This window comes from Pseudorasbora parva, chromosome 17 (assembly GCF_024679245.1).
Source record: "Pseudorasbora parva isolate DD20220531a chromosome 17, ASM2467924v1, whole genome shotgun sequence".
In the NCBI taxonomy this organism is placed as follows: domain Eukaryota; kingdom Metazoa; phylum Chordata; class Actinopteri; order Cypriniformes; family Gobionidae; genus Pseudorasbora; species Pseudorasbora parva.
The window spans coordinates 22,382,731-22,402,995 of record NC_090188.1 but is presented as its reverse complement, the minus strand read 5'-3'; the positions used below and the strand labels follow the sequence as shown (position 1 = coordinate 22,402,995).

Genomic DNA, 20,265 nt, shown 5'->3' with positions numbered 1-20,265 from the left:
TAAATATATAAACAGATAAAAAGCATATAATAATTTTTTTCTTATAATATTATTAAAAGTACTACTACAATAATAGTTTTATTACATATACATATATATATATATACATATACATATATATATATATAATTTTAAGTAGCATTCTAATTATATTTATTATGTGTATATGTGTGTGTATATATATATATATATATATATATATATATATATATATATATATATATATATATATATATATATATATATATATATATATATATATATATATATATATATATATATATATATATATATATATATATATATATATATATACACATATATATATATACACATATATACACATATATACACATAATAAATATAATTAGAATGCTACTTAAAATTATAATTAAAACTTAAATAAAATTATTCATGATTTTATCAAATCTGGAAATATGATTTTAAAAATTCCCTAATACTTACAGGTTTAAAACCTATTATAATATACTGTAGATGAGTTTTAAAGGAAAACTCAGTTTGCTTCCACTTTATATTTGTGTCTAACTACAATGCACTTATTTAACATTTAAATGAATCATTTGATACAATTAACTCGTTGATCTAATAACATCTATAATTACTCTGTTGACCCTTCTCTTACCCCTTAAACCATCCAACAATGACATCGTATTTATTTATTGATGCAAGTACATAGTAGTTAAGGAAACCTAATATAAAGTGTTACCATCAGTTTTTATTGTCTTAAAACAAAAAGCAGACAATAGGAACCAAGCATAAAAAAACACATTTTAAAAAGCATTCACTGGCAGTAAACAGACTCAGGCAAAGATGCAGCGATAGAAAGTGCAAATGTGTGCACATGAAACCAAGAGAGAACCATGAACAAAATCAAGAGAATATCTACCATATCTAAGTGTCACAAAATGCGTTTCCAGCAAACCGAGCACATTTTAACTACACGTTTCAGCAATATAGCTAAAGATTTTTAATCACTTCGCTCGGCAGCTGGAAAATGCCACAGTAGCCCAAAAGTTCACAAGGCCCCTTTCATTCAAACTCCAGTTATACAGGCAAGCTGCCAAGCCTGCCAACCACTAAGCATTCAGCTGGGCCTCCAGCACCGGGCCAAGTCGAGCAGACAGCCACAGCCATGCGCACAAGAGCAAGGGGCTTGCTGACACATCTACAACCCTGACGCAGGGCAGAAAAATGCACAGGCTCACTCCAGCCTTTTCTTTGCGGCTGAGCTTGAACGCACCCAACAATTACCAAGCTATTTTCTCTAGAAGGGCAATTCCCTGTTTATTGGTATCCGCCTGTCAAAGGCTCTCCCTGTCAGTCCTCAGCAGGAGCCTTCCCAATGGTCAATGGGAGAAGATTGAGTGTAACTCGACAAAAAATGAGTGGGATTCTGGTTCAGGATACACCAGCATTGCACAGGAGGGAAGCGGTTTCCAAACGGATTAAAAACAAGATGGTGACTTGAGCAGTAGCTTGTAATTTTCCAATACCGCCAGTTAAAAAAAAAAAAATACAGTGAAGCAATGGAGTGTTAAATGGAGGAAATAGATGTGCTGATGTGGCATTCAGACTATTGTTGTGAACATTTTTTTTTTGCCTTTTTGACATCTTCCGTGTGACAAGCAGTCCAGGTCTCCAGTACTTGGTGGAACATTTGTGTCAGGAAAAGAAAAAGACTTCTCAATAACATCTCTTTTATAAACATCTCTATAAAGAATCTCACTATAAAGAAACAGAATTAAATATTTCTGAACCACCCTTATTAGAGCTTCTGTGGAATTCGGCATCTATTGCTCCCACAAAAAAAATTATTTGGTGCTTTTGGAAAACAGCTTCCACCCTAGTTTCATCACCTCACTTTTTCTTTGTTAGAGCTCGGAAATGCCTGAAGTTAGGAATGAAAATACTGGCATGTCCCTGCAGCTCAGTGAGAGAGAATATTTCTGCAGCTGCGGAGTGAAGTCAGCTCATCAGAACAGAGCCAGCAGGCCAGGTTTCCTCCACAGATAACCATGTTAACCTAAAGAACATAAACACCCACCTCACGTTTCACCACAAAAGTATGCGTGCCATGAGGTTACGATGCAATCTTTAGGAAGCACAGAGCGAATGTTTCAATTTCTGACAATACAAAAATGCCATGTAATTTCCTTAGAAATGATATCAAAGTAATTTGAGAATTGATTTGGTTTGGTTTTCTGACACAATACATTTCTCAGCATTTTGCTCTAAATTCACCCTTCACCAGCAGGCAAAATGACCAATCACAATCCGCCATCCGCAGAATCCGTCATTTTTGTCCGACAAAGCAGTCAAGAGAGTTTGTAGATTAACGTCGGTGGACATAAACTTGAAAAACGGTGTGTACGGACGTCTTTCTATGGTTGAAACAACAATCCTTCTGAAGTTCATTAATGTTTATTTGACACTATAAATTAACTAGAAGAAAGAGATGATCAGATCACAAGCAGCTTTAACTGAGGCGCTACAACGACCTGTCACCACACATTAAAGAGCCACAAAACGGTATTTATTGTTTACATTTCTTTTTAAAATGACAAAATTTTAGGGTTGAGACGTTTCATTAAAAGTAACCTGCTCCGTCCTGTCTGTCAGTGCCTTGGCAGCATCCTCTTTGCTCCGCAATGTGTTTTTCGCTGTGTGAGAACGTGCGTGTGGTGTGAGAGCGCAGCTTGTCGGACATAGCAACAGTAACTAAGGGGGACGGGTCTTTGCGAACGGTCAATAGAGATGTCTCTGATACTTCAGCACATTAAAGGTGGGGCTGTATCATTTCATCACTAATCATCATTTTGGTGCCTTAATGTGAGGAGGAGTATTAGAGAAACTTTGTTTAGGCATAGTAGACAAATATAGGATGTTACATTTTCTGAAGTTGTTAGAAGACGTACGGGTCGCAACAGATGTTTTCTTTAGCAGATGTATGATTCGATTTGCTCATGCCACTTATATCAGCGAGGGTCAGACTCTTCTTACAATTCAATTTAAACACAAGTTGCAGCTCTTAATAAATGATCTGACTATGTACTATGTACTGAGCGACTATGTACTAGGGGTGTAACGGTACACAGAAGTCATGGTTTGGCACATACCTCGGTTTTGGGGTTTACGGTTCGGTATGAGTTCAGTAGAACAGGAAAAGGCAACAAATCCCCAATACTAGTATCCTTTTCATTTATTTTGACCCAACAGTAGTGCAAATTACAGTTTGTTCCATCTAGCAGCATTTAATTCCCCCGAGGTACAGTACAGCCTCCCTAATTGTAATGAGCAGTAAACAAAATACACTCTTGCATTGGTCATATTTTTTGTAGGGCTGATAAAATAAAATCTGCAAAATAAAATAAAAAATAAAGGAATTGTTGATTTGCTCCTCTAATTGATAGTGACCAATGCTGTGAGGTAAAATGCAATGGCTGTTTTCAAACGTATTGGTTTGAACGTGTTGTGTGTAGCCTGCGTTGTCATTGTCTTTGCTCATCAGTTCATCAACATGCATTGACAATGGCAGATGCACAAAGTTCAATATTACGCTTTTACAAGAAATAACGAAAAGACGAGCGAGAAGGAGAAAAAGCGGCACCTGAGGTTTCCTTTTTCCAGGATGCATATTTCATCACTGGACTGTAGTAGTGAGAAATTGTCAAAATGCCAAATGTGTTTGACTCATTATAACATTAAAACAATAACTTATGGTCATACAGATAACAGTAAGAAATCATTCTAAGGATCTATTTTTATTCATGTACTCACAATAAATAACGGTTTCCTTTCAATGAAGTTTGTAGAGCGCGTCACAAAAAAAATTGATACTCGAGTTTTTTTGAAAAGTCGCTATATCTAACGCCAGTCTCTAAGTTGGCAACACTGCTAGTAAGCTATTGCGTGCCATCTGAACTCTTGTTTTGGGTTGGTGCATAGATCTCGTCTTTTTACTCATTTTCCTGTTCTGGTGGTTAGCAAACATCACTGCCTTCTGGAGTGTATTCGTCATCTGACTGTATACAACGAACCACGAACCGTGACGTCCGTACCGGGGCAGTTCGGGACTAACACATGTACTGTTACACCTATATTACTCACCAATGCCAATTTTTAATTGCCATTTGGCACAAGACAGTGTTATTTTTGGACCCGGGCTGTATCTATAAGACAGGGCTCCTTCTGAATATCACGTGACAACTGTTAGCACAGTTGTGCTCATAAGATATAACTACAGCAGCCCAGGAATGTGATCATTGCCAATGGATGTGGTGGTATCATGACCTTATTGTCATTCCTCTCTGCTTTCCTATTAAGCGCACAGCTCCCAGTAATTTTCGATGAGTCAAGCTGCCTGACTGACGCACTCCAATTAGGCCTGGGCTAGCAGAGCCCTTAACTCCAGCACATGCTGTTCTTCAGGCACACACGCAGCCAGGCCTTTTTAGCCAATGACAGCAGGGTGACGGTGATGACATCGAGATGGCCTGCTTGGAAGCCTGCGGGCCGCACTAAGGAGACAGAAATATCTTCCTTTGACAGACATGGATACATGGTGCTACGCGTGCAGCTGTCTAAATGTTGCCTCTTTTTGTCTCTCACTCGCTCTGCGCTATCTTTCTCTCTTGATCCCACGCTCACTCTCTTGCACTCTCTCATTCAATCAACTTAAGCACACTGACTTTTTGTCTGTGGCTGAGGCGAGGGGTCAGCGTTCGGAGGCCAACCTTTAGACACAAGCATTTGAGATGGATGAGGTTAGGGCGGCGACTGGAGCCTGAACACAACCCACAGACAACCTCAGACGTTCTCAATTAATCAGGTCACGGTGCAGGGAATAACTCACTCTCTGGTATCTGGGTCTGGACGGTACTACAATCTTCTGCAGCTCACGCAGCCATGCAGCTATTTGCCTCTCAAAACAGTTGAAACTCTGCTTGTGCATGTGTGAAATATCTGAGAACGTCAACGGATAGCTTGTGACATATAACCTTTACAGCTGAATGTAACGTAATTAAACCGTGCTTCAAACCGGTCGTATCAATATTATCAAAGTCACGTTTCCACGTTTTCTAAAAATAAAACAAAACCTATTTTTAGGATCATAAAGTGATTTTATAAAAATTAGGCAAATATTCTCCCTAAATTCCATTAATATAATGCATTGAGAATTTTCTTTGCTATATTAAACGCATAACATAAAACACTACAATTAAATTTACATATTTTACTAATAAAAAAAATCTTTTTTTGCATTGCAGAATGATTTTGTAGGTAAATGTGCTTAATTGTTTGTCTGGCTATTACCAGACAAAGCTCAATTTAATATTGAACACTGGTCTAGGGAGTCTGCTCTGTATTTTCTACTGCACAAGAGGTGTGATCAACTGGCATTATCCAAATAACTCTGTACGCAGTTGGATAGTCCTTCAACCAATCAGACCACAAGATGTGTGGTCAACTGACAACGACCCATCATTTCTCTATCTGTCATTGTGCGTGCCAAGTGGATAACCCAGTCTGTGATTGGTTCCCGCAAAAGAGTAACACAAGCAGTAAAAATTAATGTACGGGTTTCCAGACTGAGTTGCCGGGCGAAATCAAATTGCTGGCAGATCAGGCTGGGTTTACTCAGGCTACTTAATTATAATACCACACAGTAAAACATATTGGTCCCAAATCAACCAATCAATCAAGTTTATAAATATAATAGTGTATTTATTTTGTATACATAATACTTTATTTACAAAAATATTAAAACACATTAAATATAATATAAAATGTATAAATATACAGCCAAGCAACCTACTTGAACAATTGTCCTATTCCCGCCAGTATTTCCATTCAAATGAAGTGAAATTCCACACTGTAATCTGAAGTTTAATTGTCAGTTAGCTAGACCCTCTGCTAATTAAACACGTATCAGAGGCCCCTTCCCTCGCTCTCTGCGCTTCATTAACAGGAGTGCACAGGCCTTAAACTCAGCCGGGATGTCTTTCAAGCTCTCCTCCTCTGGAAGGCGTGTGGCTACAGGAGGTCTCGCCTGAGATGGGAGCATTTTCATTCAGACTTTGAATGGCTTTCTGCTTTAAAATGCTCACCACATTCCTCCTTCCTCGTAGACATTCAGAGACATCCTTACTGACACTATAAAATTTCCCTATCGCCGCAACTCTTTAATTGCTTTGTTACGGCATCTCTTGAGGGAGCGGACGTCGCCTCACCTCTGCAGGTCCTTCTGCGGGCCTTGAACAAAAGGTGTCACTGAGACCCAACCTGGGTAGTCTGGGCTGGGGGAAGGCAAGAAACCTGAAACATCTGTCATTCTTTATGGAGTCTATAAAGATCACAGTGTTGGAGAGAATGAAAATATATGATTGGAGGAGCAGTATGCGTATGCTGGATGTAATGCATTGAGATGACTGCTGTCAGATTCGTGCAAAATGGAGGTTTGTCAAATGAGAGCATCCAATCTGGGGCAAGCCGGCTGCTACGGATCACACATAAAAACTGGAAGTGCAATAAATACACTTTTTAATGTTGGTCTGGGCAGAATCATAATGGCCTCAGATTTTCTATCCAACAGACTGTATCAGTAAATCAACTCCAGATAGTTCTGCCAGCGAGCAACACCAACATTGTGAACGCCCTAAATCACCAGCAAATAAATGAGGAATTCATATAATCAGTGCAGCTGGATGAGACGGTATGTTCTGATAACTCAAGGCTTTGTTTGAGTTCAGTCTCCACCCTGATAGCTCTCAAGCTCTTCCAAGACTCCCGACCAAAACAACTACTATGAAGCCTCCGGCTCCAAAAATAAAACATTTAGGAGCCAAATTATTTTTTGAAATATGTCTGAAGGAAAAACTAATTAAAGGATCACTTCAAATTGTAGATGTTTGAATAATTATATGTAATTATAAATAAATACAATACAATAAAATAAAAATAAAAATGTATTGCAGGGAGATCGATTAACCGCATAAAGGTTTGTGCTTACATATACATATATTTACAAACTATATGTGTGTGTGTGTGTGTGTGTGTGTGTGTGTGTGTGTGTGTGTGTGTGTGTGTACTATGTATAATTATATATAAAAGACAATTTTTATATTTATATATAAAATATTTATATTTTTATATATACCTGAAAATATTTCTTAAATGTATACATGAAGTGTGTATTTATATTATACACATAATAATTATACACACGCACATATGTAAACACAAACTTTTATTTTGGATGTGATTATTCGCTACTAATCAATTGCCCAGCACTAATAAAAATGCTACACTGATTACAGTTCCAATGTGTGAATCTGCTGTAACAGCATCATCTTTATTTCATTTCAAGTACAACAGAACCCAAAAATAATCAACAATTTAGTCAGTAACGGCTCAGAATGAGTAAATTAGTCTGATTCAAACCACCTACTCTTTTGTGAATATTTTTGATTGACTGAAAAGGCGGGGGGGAAAGGTTTATTTTAGATAATCATATATTTTATACTGTAACATTATAATAAGAAGCTAATCTTTGACAATCTATATATTAAAATAACTCTCCAGATTCATTTTACGCATATGCACGCTGATCTGCTTCAAGAACATATATCTCATACATCTCAATCTGTGCAACACTGTGTGCTAGCGATAATATCTGGAGAAGCATTTAGATAAGTAATTCGCATATCCTGTGCAGATGAATTGTATGCAGGTTTGTAATTGTGTAAGCAATGCAGTGATTTGTTTTTGTTCACTCAGACCCCGAGGGCTGGCACTCTTCACACTGCACAGCCCGGGACTGCCAGGAACTACACAATTTGTGATATTATTCAAATGAGCACATTGTTTTCCTGTTTACTGACATGAACGGGCGGGAGACAACTCAACAAGATTAAATCATTCAGAAACAATCAACCTCTGAGAGCAAGTAGCATTTGAAATGCATTGCTCAAATTATTGAGAGCCATTAATGCATGTGTCCACTCTTGATGCACTGTATATTACACTCATTCATCATGGCTGCATGGCCTGGCGGGCTAACAGAAAACATCTTTTGTAATTCCAGTCAAGGGCAACATACATACACGTCTATACATTTAATGATTCAAATGTTAGTTTTGACTAGTAGATTAACTGGCAAAAAAAAAGTTTATATATCACTGGAATGACAACATACACTTATAAAACAAAAGGTCTTTAAAATACATAGGAACATAAAAAGAGAAATGACTAATAATGCACTAGTCATTCTTTTCCATGTAAATCACAATGAAACCAACAGCTTTCACGTCCCAAAAAATGCACAAAAACTATAGTTCCATTGAGCGGCTTCTGAGTCTCTAAAATCAATAGGTGACAAGACTACTGACCTGCTCAAATGTATGCTACACTCAAAACATGGTTCTTGACTATAAGTTTTGGCATAATGTCAAACTCTGAGCCCTATCGGGACGCTAGCCTACATTGGCATAAACGCAACGCAGATGCACAACCCTCAGCCTCTTCACCTCCATAAGAGAGATGAAGAACATCCCAGCCTAAGCTTTCATTTCCCTTCCTCACAAAAGACATATTTCCAGAGGAATCCCCACATCTGTCCCGCATTGCACAGTCAGTGCTCTTCGTGAATGCACTTTTGGCATGGGTAGAAGGGATATTTCAGCTTGTTTCAACACCTTCCATTCAAAAAGGGTGTTGAACTTAATCTGAGCCAACAATGGGGGGAAAAAAGTAAAGTAACTCGATGGCAAACCTCCATTAACAACAACATAGTGCCAGTATATAGGCAATTCTTGGCAAAGCTCTATTATTTGACTGAGAGTGAGGCTGATGTATTGTAGCAGTTGCTTTGTTTCGTACCTTTTTTGTGATAAATCAATTTTTGGTTGGTGTATATTAGGCACACAGCTCTTTACAGCCAAACAAACTGCAGCAATAAATCAAACATTCTGAAGTCAGGTCCATTTCTGTGAATTCTGTTGAACTTTCTATTCATCAAAAACTATATCCCATTTCCACGAAAAACTGTTTTCCACATTTATATTAGGAATTTTGAGCACCAAATCAGTATATTAGTATTATTTCTGAAGGATCATGTGACACTGAGGACTGTAATGACTGCTGATAATTCAGCTTTGCCTTCACAGGAGTAAAACAATTTTAAACTATATAAAAACTTTTATAAGAAAACCCTTTTTTAAAACTGTTTATACTATATTTAGTAAACGCAGCTTTTGTGAGTATAAAAAAACACATTGTTACCAACCCAAACTTCTGAATGGTAGTGTATATATTTATAAAGATATTGCCCCATGTGGTTAATTTTTCTTAGTAAATTGTAGTGTAGCAAACTACTTTTTAAAATGATAGCTTTACTGTAGTTTAAATACTAAAGCAGTAGATTTTAGCTTGGAAAACTACAGTTTTAGACCACTGTTACTACTGGCTGAGTGTTATTATCAACAGAGAACACAGTAATTTACAGAGGTAAAGACTACCTTCCCACAGATCGAAAAGAGAAACATGGAATTGGGAGTATTCCTCCTCTCAGATGCGTTTTTCTCCTGTAACTGTGCAGGCTAGATATCAAAGCGAAGTGAAATCCTGGGTGCTACAGGAGCTGGGATGTTGATGTTAATTCCTGTGGTGTGAGCTAATCCTGCGAGTGCTGACATCCTTTTTCTTTATCAAACGCACCATGTGGCTTGTACACATGCCCAGAGAAAACTTCACTTTCTTACTGTGGTGCTATCATGTGCTATGGGAGACAATGAAGACATAAATATCTTCTGAATGCAAAACATCTTCAAGTCTGTACATTTGACAGCTAAAACGTGTCATTTCTGCCTCAAAATTAAAACATTAGCCATTAGTCAGTCAAACAGACAGCTTTGCCATAACAATATAAACTGGGTAAACCCAGCCCTATCTGGCGGTGATTTGATTCCGCCCTGCAGCTCAGTCTGGAAACCTGTGCATATTTCTATACTGCTTCTGTTACAATTTTGCAGGGACCAATCACAAACCGGTTTTTCCACCTGGTGGATTAGCGGGTTTAACACAATGACGAATAGAGAAGCGATAGATCGTTTCGTCTGATTGGTTGAAGGACTATCCAATAGCATACATTGAGTCGCTTGAACTATGCCCATTGATCACGCCTCTTGTGCAGTAGAAAACACAGAGCAGACTCCCCAGACCAATGTTCAGTCTTAAAAGATCGAGCTTGGTCTGGTGATAGCCAGACAAAGAGCAATATATATCAAACCGAAAAAACAACAATTACACACTAATGCTTTAAATAATATTTTAAAATATATAAATACATAAATAATGTGGCCAAATTGGTATCAAAAAGTATTTTTTTTAAATCACCAAAAAGATACTTAGCCTTGTCTGAGAAGCCACACAATGTAATGGGCAATTCACAAAATTGTTGAAAAATGTGGGCGGAAAACCAAGTCAACCTCACACAGAGAAGAGCAGAGCATCGCTGCCTTCGCCACGGCTGGGGACACTCGAATTTGGATGTCAAGATTAAAGGGAGAAGAAAAAAAAGGAAGAGAGTGAAATGGAGAGGGCAGGCAGAGAGTATTAAAGAAGAACAGTTTAAGGGGAGAAGAGAAGTATTAATAATAGTTGTTTTTATAGAACATTCATCATAGAATTAAGTATAACTTGTTCAGATATTGTACCGGGTAAGATACAAATGCAGAATAATAACGTTTAAAAGAGAAAAGAAATGAAAGAGAGAAGCTGTGAGACCCCTTTCAGGAAGTATCGCCCCCCCTTTGCTTTAATGAGGTTAACTGTAAAAGCATGTGCAGGATACAGTCTCCCTTTACACACAGCAATGGAAAGGTCGCCCGTTATCACATCGAGGCCCCTGTCTCGGTACAAAGCAAGTGTAAAATTACAATTACACCTTAATGAATGGCATATTTCATTACATACATGCTAATTAAGAAGTTTCAGATACAACTCTGGCTGTGATAAGCATCTGCCTTAGTATCACGACAGATTGTTCGAGCCTCTGAGCTACATGTTGCTTTGTTCTGACAGAGGGGGAAAAAGACAGAAAAGCATATGCGTATTAGAAAAGGGTAGCGGTTCGTGAGCCGGTCCTCGCGCTGCTGTTGGAGCGGGGCCTCTCGCTGCAGTGTCAGTGTTCCAGGTGGAGTGTGGGAGGAAAGGCTGGTGTTCTGGCTTTTGTAACAGGCACCCGTCTCCACAGGCTGACGTGAGCGCGCTAATCGCTTTAGCTGATCCCGCTCGGCTGTGTGTGAGGCAGATGTTTGTCAGGCCACAGCACTGCTCAACGTTCACACTGCACTAAGCGAGATTAACCACCACCTTTATTTATTTATTTATTTATTTCCCTTCTTGCCCCCGCCTGCCCCAATTCTTAATCCCTGACAAAAAAGCTGAGAGAAAAAAAAAAAACCAACAACACTATATATTAAATCATTGTGCAAGGCAGCCTGCGATCGTTTCACAGAAATGTGTTTTCCTCCATGAATTTCCAAGAGTGGCTTTTGGGGAGAGCAGCCAAACACGCAATAAGACAAATGTTTACGAAACGGCGACAAGGCCGCTCCATCATATCGACGCGCAACTCTCTAAGGTCGTGGAAATATTTTCCTGGTGCAAGTCAAAAAATAAGAAACATTTGAAGTGAGAAACCCAAGCCCTTGTCATTTGATCTCTTTCCCCTCTCTTTCTTCTCTGTTGTTCCATTATGCAGGTGCTGGAAGCCTGAGGGTACGAGGCATTCGCAGGACTGGGCCGTGTGCAGATGCAGCTACCCTGAGCGTAAACACTACCAGACGTCCATCCAGCACGGGTCTGCTCTGCCGTATATTACTCACAGGCTTCCAATTTGGCCAAATCAACCCAGCATGTTCCGATGCTCGCCGCGCTCCCATGAAAAGGCATTATCGTACGGGATATGTAAACATCTCTTGGCTTATGGCAGAAGACGGAATGACCCGCTGCCGGTACAGAGGGCCACGTACAAAGGTCAAACGTTATCCAGATGTTACGTACTTTGTTCTAAGCCGCTTGAAATGCTGTTACTGTTTGGTGATTTGTCATGCTTTTTGAGACAATGGGAGTCATATTTGTATACACTTAGTGACCACATGAAAATCTCCTTATCAACATTTTTGTGTGTATATAGGGGTCAACCAATATTTTTTTAATAGTCAATGCTGATATGTAGAACAACATACATTAACTGCAGAAATCCTCAGAGCTATGGCACAGAAAGTATAGTGTGTTCCAATTGACATACAGTCAAACCAAAAATGATTTATACAACAGATATGATTTTTTGCTAGTAGGTGCAGGACACTACAGTTCATTTATGTAAATCAGGATAGCAAAGTAAAATATGAATGACACTTTGGCCTGACCATGTTTTGCTTAAGTGTTTTTTCTTTAATTGCTAATGCGACCTTTTACACCACAGACTGAACAAAATGAAGCATTGCTTGGTAATTGGTTGACCTCAATTGGTATTATCTAATTGTGTACTTAAATTCAACAGCTGACAGATGATCGGTTGATTGTAATCCTTTACATACCTTTCTATCAAAGTTATCTGAAATTATCAAGATGAATTTGTTCTGACACAGATTAATGTGTGAGTTACCCACCTCTTTACCCACTTTCACTTCATTGATTCTAAAGAGTGAAATACAAACTGAATGAATGGAATATCAAAACATCCCATCGCCGGCCATATTAATACACAAATTACGTTTCTTGGATGGATAAAGTAAACCAGCGTCTCGCTAGTAGAGGTAATGGATGCGGATTGTAATCTAGGTAAAAGACAAGCTCTTGTTGCACTGATCTCTCATTGTATTATTTATCGAATTTATATTTCAGTGTACTGTTTCCACACACATTCAGGATAATTGTTTTATCCGTCATGTGTATGTTGCTGTTTAGTAATTCTGAACGAATCTGTATACTGAAGTAGGTATGCAGTCAGGTCAAGGCAGTTTTTTTTTCATCTCCATGTCGTTCTGCTCAGTTTTGCAACTTGACATGTATAAACTATAAACACTCTTTGTTGCAATGTACACAATCACATACTGTACACGGAATTCTGAAAAGATCTGTTATGTAATTTTTTGATGGGTGATTCGGTGCACTCTAAAAAATGCTGGGTTAAAAACAACCCAAGCTGGGTTGGAAATGGACAAACCCAGAAATTGGGTTGTTTGAATCCAGTGAATGGAACCATTCAAACAACCCAATTTCTGGGTTTGTCCATTTCCAACCCAGCTTGGGTTGTTTTTAACCCAGCATTTTTTAGAGTGTGTGCATTCATTTATGAATTATATGGACTCCTTGTATCATCTGGTTATTTGGTGTCTTTTTAGAGGACCAAGTGTCCTTTTTTGATAAGACACCCACATTTACACTTACAAAGCTTGTAGAAAATACAGTTTAGTGAGAATCACCCTTCAATCTAACAGTTTACTTTTCATGACATAAATTGACAAACATAAACGTTAGGATAAATAATGTAGGCTTCATTTCATGGCAAGTAAAAATTGTACTCTATTGACAGCCTTGTTAATAAATATAACAATGACATTATTAAAATAATAGGTATAAAATATACATTTATACATTATATGAATTATTATAAAATATTATTTTAAACCATATTTTATATATATATATCTATCTATATATATCTATCTATATATATATCTATATATATATCTATATATATATCTATATATATATCTATCTATATATATATCTATATATATATCTATATATATATCTATATATATATATATATATATATATATATATATATATATATATCTATCTATATATATATATATATATATATATATATATATATAGTTTTAAAATAATATTTTATAATAATTCATATAATGTATAAATGTATATTCTCACAAGCACAGCTGCTCTAAAATATGATGAATGAGAAAAAGCTCTACCCTCTGTCAACATAAAGCAAAAATGGTGACAACATAAATTTAGGCAAAATGTTTAATAATTAATCACAATTAATCTTGCGATTGTTCTACTTAATACCAGAGGTAAAAGGAATACATGTCGGGTTTGCTGCCAAAGAAGGGGTACTTGAGCCTAGCTGATGGAAACACTGACTTCAAGTCAAAATGCAAAAAGGTACTACATGTAAGCCATTAAATGATCTGTACCTAAAGGACCAACAACTACATTTACAGCCACTAAAAGAGAACAACAATAAACTTCATGACATTGTAAAAAAAACATTTAAAAGCATGCCGACCTGTGTGCTCTTCAATCCGGGAGTAACGTCAGCAGCCCCCCCTCCCCCTCCCCTCCCTTCCCTTCATATAGTCCGTGGGGAAGGTCCCTCTGCGAGCTTGTGTCCACACTAGGGTCCACTGCACCTGGGAAGAAATAAAAGACATGTTACACCTTCGGCTTGAAATTAGAGTATCCTCCCAGGGACACTCACCAAACCAGAGTAATTCACTTCACACGCACACCCCTGACGATCTGACATTTCCCTCTCTACTGATGTATCCGCACAGGTCTGGTACGGCATGTTTTGTTTGTGTTGCGCTGGGGAGTTTTCAGCTAGTGACATCAAACGCAGCCACCCTGGGGTGTCTGGGAGTCGACTCCTACTATAACCCGCTTCCCTCCTCTCACAAACTGCGTCCTTCCGAAAGGTTATCATAGAGCCGCTTTGTTGCTCCTAATCCAAAATTCATTACATATAGCTGTTACCACACTTTAATATGATACGTTTCCTGAATGGCTGGGTGAGCTCCTTCACAGTTCGCTGGGAGGTAAGGACGAAGAGAGCCAGAGGTTAAAAACGGACAGCAATGCTTTATGTAATTGCGAGAGCAGAGCACCATAAACATGTAGAGTGGTATGTGTCAGCACCAAATCTAATTTACCGACTTCACAAGTGATTGCACGTTGCCAGGTAAGCCAATTAAGTGGCTATTAACCTCGTATAAGTGATAGGGGTGGAGAATCTTTGGTTTCTTGGCATGAACGTCCAACCCTGTGACAGGCTACTGAGGCCGCTTTTTGAGTGACAGCGATGGGAAGGTCAGCCGGTAATCTGCGGCATGAATGTGCAAGTGATAATGACAGGGCCCTCTCATCGTACCCGGCTCGGATAGCTGCTAACTGGATTGGATGGCCGACCACCACATCTCTCTGAGCATGATACACATATGTCCTAAGCTGCTGAGAACAGGATCAGCAAATGGCGATGTGCAGCAATGTCTGCGATGGAGCGAACACAGGAACACGAAGTCTCTGTTGTGCTGGTCAGATTGCAAAAGTAAGAGATATTGAGAAGAGCCAAGTTTCTAACTTATCCTAGCAGCTGTTTCCAAGCAGTTTTTTGGACCTCATATTAACCAAAATGGATCCGCATCACCACTGATATGCATATCATTTGGACATTTCTAAATGATCAGACTAACTAAAAATCCCTTACTTACACAGAAGAAGTGTATGAATCATAATTAGAGACCAGAATATCAGAGACTTCTGAGTGGGCTCTTAGGCTTGAGCCAATAGAGTTTTGCAGTGATTTTTGACATTTTGCGTCACCTTTATTCCCTCAACAAACACCCAATAGGATTTTTCAACTGGCTTTTGGTCATTGCAGAAAATAAGCTCTGTATCAAGTTTGAGTCTTAGGCCTAAATGTTTTATTCATCAAGATTATCTTAACAAATTTACACAAACTTTATAAATCTTGATGATGCAATACAATTAGCAGAAGTAAAAATCGAAATCAATTAGAATATTTTGCAAAAGCATGATTATAAAAGAGATGAAAAGCCGACTAGTGAGTAGGCTCGATGAGTTGAACAGTTTGGTGTGATGACGACGTTTAATGTCCTCAACAACATCTTTACTATAAAGACACTTGTTAGCAACCACTTTAAATCAAGAAAATTAAAAGCTTTAAAACAAAAAGCTATTTTACTTTGTATTATATGCCACGGAACAAAGCATTAAACTTTCTTGAAGTTGTTAACCACAAATCTTATTTCAGGCCAGAAACCCATTCAGAAAACCCATCGACTTTGGGACGATGAAGTGCTAAAAACTTCATTGGGTTTCATCCAGGTTTTAGCCTACAAAAACACAGCACTGCAGCATTTTATAAGCAACCACCTACCAAACCCCCAAAAGACCCTAGCAACCACACAGAAACATGCTGAAAAGGCACATCTAGGCACATCAGCAAACAAAGCAACAACATGGCAACCACCCACAACACCCTGAAAACACAGCAACAACTTTTGGACCGGTCAGTGATCAAAATCAGATAGTCATTTCAATACACTTGAGTAACTATGCGTTGCGTGTGCGAGTGAACTTACATCATATACTTTTATGAATGATCAGAGCAAGCATCACTTTAGCATCTACTTTAGTCTTTGCGCAAGTGGAACAATTGACCATTTTACAGAAACGCAATTAGAGGCTGTGAAATGAGTACATGCTTCATTCCAGGAGAGGAAGATTGCCATTTCTGCATATTTGAATCCACTAGAAGGCAATCACTGAAATATGCAAACATTCATGAGAAAATAAATGTAGTGGAAAATTTGGTGCATATCTGCAATCAAGTTTCATGTGCAGATCTAGGAAGAAAGAACAGAGCTAAGGCAAATCGACCTGATATTGAGTATCAACGGTGTCTCAATGAGGTTTCAAATAACCCTCAAAATATTCCAGAGTAATAGCATGTGCTTCAAAATGAGAGATTATTGGACGTGTCAATACTGTTACTTATAAAGAGCAAACATCTGCAAATGCTTTTCAAAATGTGATAACTCTGTGAGGAGTGCAAGAAGCAAGTCCCTTTTCCACTCACAATCAATTGTACAAAATGCTTCTCAACTGCTTGGAGGCCTGTTCTGACAAAGTCATGGACAGCAAAGAGGAAAAAACTATGCTAAATGCATTTAAAGGGTTAGGTTTACCCATTTTTTTCAAAAATGAAAATTCTGTCGTTAATTACTTACCCTCATGTCATTCGACCCCCGTAAGACCTCCGTTCATCTTCGGAACACAAATGAAGATATTTTTTGTTGAAATCCGATGGCTCAGACAGGCCTTTATTGACACCAATGTCATTTCCTCTCTCAAGACCCATAAAAAGCACTAAAGACGTTGTTACAAAGCCCATCTCACTACAGTGATTCTGCAATAATTTTATGAAGCGATGAGAATAGTTTCTGTGCGCAAAAAACACATCAAATAACGACTTATATAGTAATGGACCGACTTCAAAACAAAGTCTCGAACCATTATGAATCAGTGTATTGATTCAAAACTGCTGTAATCACGTGACATTGGCGATCCGAATCCTGAATTGAATCCTGAATGGACCGTATAGGTGCAATGTTCCCTAACATAGAATGTGTTAAAGGGACCATCAAAATAAAGTAAAACCTTATTACCAGGTTATCCATTTAGATTTCATATGGCATCCCTAGACTTTTTAAAACTTTTTAAAAAATCTGTGCTCTAGTGTGTATGTCTGTCAACCCTGCACTATTCCACTGATTTGCTTCAACCCTTTAAAACCATGACCCATCTCCATCCTCTAAATGCTGTGAACTGCAGCAGACGACACGCTCCTACATGCATGTCATTTTCTGCATCTGAAAATTCAGGCACAATTCTGAAAGAACCGGTCATTTTCACATAACAAACCCTCAATTCAATTTAAACAGACTACTAAATGTTGAGTCATGACATGCACAGAGAAAGAAAGAAAGAAAAATCAATGTAGCCAGCAGTGCAAACAGTTGATAATTACGAATGGAAGTTGGGGGGTGGGAGTGCAAACATAATTTGTTAAGGTGAAACAGTACAGTTCCTCACTACAGACAAGAGTCGGGTGGGCAGAACCCTGCCAAAAGCAATAATTGATCATTTACATGCAAATAGAGAAGTCAAAAAATGGGTTCAATAAGAAAGAAGAAAAAAACGGAGCTTTTTGAAGTGTCGCGTCTCATCCAGCAAAATCAATTCACACTGAGGAAACCATTTTCCTCAGCCAGAGATGATATGCCACACTATGGGTTGTCAGATACTTATCAGAGGGAAATTAGATGAGGAATACTATTCCCACCCAAAAACAAACAGGTCAAGCGTTACACCTCGCTCCCAAATCAGTGATATCATCAACTGGAGCTCCAGAGTAAATGTCAACAATTGAAACGATTTGGGCACTGTTCCCTCTAATTGGTCATTTCTAAAATGTCCCAAGGATATAACAGAAAGCAAACACTGCATTTAAGAGCGGAACGAGTCCTTCTGTTGTGTGGCCACTTCTGCAGCACACAGTAAAGGCATTTAGTGCTTTAGAACATGTCAGATATTCAAAGATGATCTGATTTAAACATACACTTCGTTTATAGAGATCTATTTAAAATACCAGATGTCAAAGAAACTAATAAGTTTAACAAAAATGTGTCATACGACTAGCTTGTTTTACACTTCACTTAATGCCTTAGAGTCAAAATACTTCTTCCCAGCTTAATATGCAGAGACAACTATTGCTCATTCACAAGATGAATCTTGTGACACTATCACACATTTTTCTGTTTGATTGTGAATCCCTACCAGACAAAAACAGCAATGCTGCAGTAAATCTGTTCATCAACCAATAAAAGACAGAGGGCTGTCCAGGAAACTTGTTTGAGTCATTATTTATGAAAAGTGGTGCAAAAATAACACGTTTCCTTTAATGATGCAGTCTTCCCTTTGTAAAAGCCATTTGGATCAAATATCTGCACATAAACAGACTTTAAGTGAAATAGTACTGGTTTAATTAAAAGCATAACTGTGAAGAAATGCATTCAATACCCAGGCCAGATGTCCATGCCAGTCAGAGCAAGGCCCATCCAGATCCTAGGTAGCTCTTGTAGTAACCAGTCAAAGACAAGCATCTAACAGAAAGAAATGTGCTTCTCTAATATATTATATACTACTGTAATATAAAGCAATTTTCTCAGAAGCAAATCTGATTTTCTACTTAAGAGACTGCATCATGTGTTAAGGTAAATGCTTAATATAAATCATATTACTTTAAAATATCTGTCAGGCTATGATGTTGTTTTGTTTTGGTCTTGACTGTAACTCACATTCGGGTTTAAGTGACCTATATCTGTCATCAGTGTAAAAAGGCCGTCGCTCTGAAAAGAGCTGCACAATAATGTCACGCGCATTACCCACACATAATCACACAAAAAAACACCATAACCAGCTGTAATAAATACCACAGTAACTATAGTTATTCTTACACCTAAAATAATACTGCAAACAATAAAATGATTTCAGAATCCTTCCGTCATTTTGTTTACATTACTTTTTTTGAATGACATGGCAACTAATAGCAAGTTACCACACTTTTACCACATGATAATTTTGTGGAAACTGTGGTTACATTGATAGATGTTTGTATGGACATGCATTTATAAGCATCAAACCCTCTATTTGCAGGACAGTCCATCATGTAAAATGAAGACAATATCTGCAAATCAATGCCTTGTTAAATTTCCTTCAAACATAGCTTGAACCAAAACATAGGCTATTTCCCAAAAGCACATCCATCAAATAAACAGACAAAAAGTGTCCTAAATCAATGATTCTGAAACTTTGGTACACAGAGTGCTGCAGCAGTACACAGTTTACTAGGATAGGCGTTTTGGTCATTTTGACTACTCAAGTATCCAGCAGTTTTTCTATAACCATTTATCTGTTCTGCATCAAGACTTGAAAAAAACAGCCATTTATGAACTACATTTATGATGCTGCTTTTTGTTGATTGTGTAGTTTGACAGGCTCAAGTGTTCACTGACTTTGATTGTATGGAGGGAAAAAGACAAAAAAATTTTTTTTTAAATCAAATGAGGATGGAACAACATGAGTGTAAAAGCCATTTTTTTGTGAAATTGAACAATCACTATAAATACAGAAATGTATGAACATGAATGTAGCTCACAGTCCTTAAATTTGCACTCCTCAAAGCTGAGAAAAAATTAGAAGGAAAATTTGTGGTCTTTAGATGTTTTCTGATTTGATCAAAGGTGGTTCTAGGCCTGAAAAGTAAGAGAACATTTAATGATAGGCCATTTGAGATTCTCCGTTATCTTGACAACTTCTTTTACTTGTCAAAAAGTACCTTGGAGT

The 20,265-nt window shown here is 37.9% G+C and overlaps 1 protein-coding gene across 3 annotated transcripts in view; it reads right to left on the bottom strand.

Moving 5' to 3' along the window:
• The window catches only part of zmiz1a (zinc finger, MIZ-type containing 1a), a 155,990-nt gene that overhangs the window by 96,812 nt on the left and 38,913 nt on the right, over window positions 1–20,265 (bottom strand). For all 3 annotated transcript variants that reach the window (XM_067420732.1, XM_067420734.1, XM_067420733.1), the window contains exon 2: window positions 14,345–14,468. The gene's annotated coding sequence lies outside the window, so the exon portion shown is untranslated. The remainder of the gene's footprint in view (window positions 1–14,344; window positions 14,469–20,265) is intronic.